This window comes from Pteropus medius, unplaced genomic scaffold, assembly GCF_902729225.1.
Source record: "Pteropus medius unplaced genomic scaffold, Ma_sr-lr_union100, whole genome shotgun sequence".
NCBI lineage: Eukaryota > Metazoa > Chordata > Mammalia > Chiroptera > Pteropodidae > Pteropus > Pteropus medius.
This window is the reverse complement of record NW_024342472.1, coordinates 1,602,047-1,603,693: the sequence shown is the minus strand read 5'-3', so window position 1 is coordinate 1,603,693 and position 1,647 is coordinate 1,602,047. Positions and strand designations below refer to the sequence as shown.

At 41.5% G+C, this 1,647-nt stretch overlaps 1 pseudogene; it reads left to right on the top strand.

Moving 5' to 3' along the window:
- Positions 1 to 980: 980 nt before the first annotated feature.
- On the top strand, positions 981 to 1,099 carry LOC120604328 (uncharacterized; annotated as a pseudogene).
- The last annotated feature ends 548 nt before the right edge of the window (positions 1,100 to 1,647 follow it).

The window sequence follows — 1,647 nt, the reverse complement described above, 5'->3', positions numbered from 1 at the left end:
TGTTAGAACTTTTTTTCCCAGAGCATCTTCAGTATTCTTTGATAGGCTCTGAGTTGGATGCAACAACTTTGTTCCATGCACATCTCAGCCAAGATGCATTTGTTGAGAGCTGCTACTGTTAACGGAGGAGATAATGAAGGAAGAATGTGATTAATGTAGGCTAGAATAGTGGCGACCAGGTTCTTAAGAAGGTGGTGGCTGAGCTAGGGCTTCCAAAACCGATTTGCTGTGTTTACCACTCACTTCTGGCTCTAGGCATGTGTCTTGAAATTCCTGTCTACAGGAATTTCTAAATTTCATCCAAGAAATAACCAGGAGGCTCCACCTGCAAAGATAAGCACTAAGCTCAATCCTAATAGAAGAGCTGGATAAAAGAAAACCAAAGACTTATAGAAGTGTTACTGAGGAAGGAGATTCTGAGAAACATGGCAGAGTGAGAGACGTCCTCAGATCTCTCCCCTTGAAACAACAGTAAACTGAACATCTAAAACTTAACAAAAAAACACCCAAACTGCACACCAGCATATCTGAGTATGGGATCTGCACATAAGAACTATCACAGGTCAGAACCCTGAGTGTCATGCAGTGGACTGGGAGAAATAAAGAAGCTGCCTCTTGTAGCTGACAGAGATTCCAGAAGGAGGAGGTGTAAGGGAGAAGGTGAGGCAACTTTCCTGAACAGCCCTGCCTGGGAGAGCTGTGAGCTCCAAGTGACCAGCGGCAAGTCATCAGGGAAGAAGGTGGAGAAGTGGGACAGGACCACAGAGAAACAACAGTTGATTTTTACTGGCTGAGGTTTGCAAAACTAAGGATGAGCCGCAGCCTTCAAATCCCAACCCAGAGGGCTGCTCCTCCCGCACCATCCTGAGACCGATCACCATGGAAACCCAGGGGAATCTGAGCAAACGCTGCCGAGATTGTCACTGACACTGACAGGGAATGAAACTGAGGGTAGAGAGAGAGATTAAATATTTACAAGAGTTAACAGCCATGCTACCCTGAACACGCCCAATGCCGTCTGACCTTGGAAGCTAAGCAGGGTTGGGCCTGGTTAATACTTGGTTGGGAGACCACCTAGGAAGATCAGGTACTGTAGGTGTAAAAAATATATATATCTACAAAAAAATTAAAAAAACATTATTAAGGCTTTATATAAAGCAGGGATTCAAGAAGTTTAGATGCCACCTATTGGAAACCAAAAGAAAAGCGCCTTCTTTGCAGCAGGCTAAAAAGAGATCTTTATATAATAAATCTTCTTTCTAGAAAACACAACAGAATACACTTCCATTAATATCCAGGCAGAGAAATAGTCCATTAAACACCATGAACAACCAAGGTGACAAGGCAGCTCGGAAAGAAGGAGAAAATTTCCAGAAAATAAGCTTATAGACATAGAAATATGTTACTTAAATGACAGAGTATACAGGGTGGTACTTCTGAAAAAATTCAATTAGATCTGAAACGAATCATATCAACAATTTCAGGAATTGAAAAACAACTAGATGAGCAAAATGAGTTCTTTAGCAAGGAAATTGAAACACTCAAAAAGAACCAAATACAACTTCTGGAGATAATAAAAACACACTGTAAGAGTTGAAAAATGAAATATCCAGCTTGGGAAATAGAGTCGACCAAATGGAGGAAAAG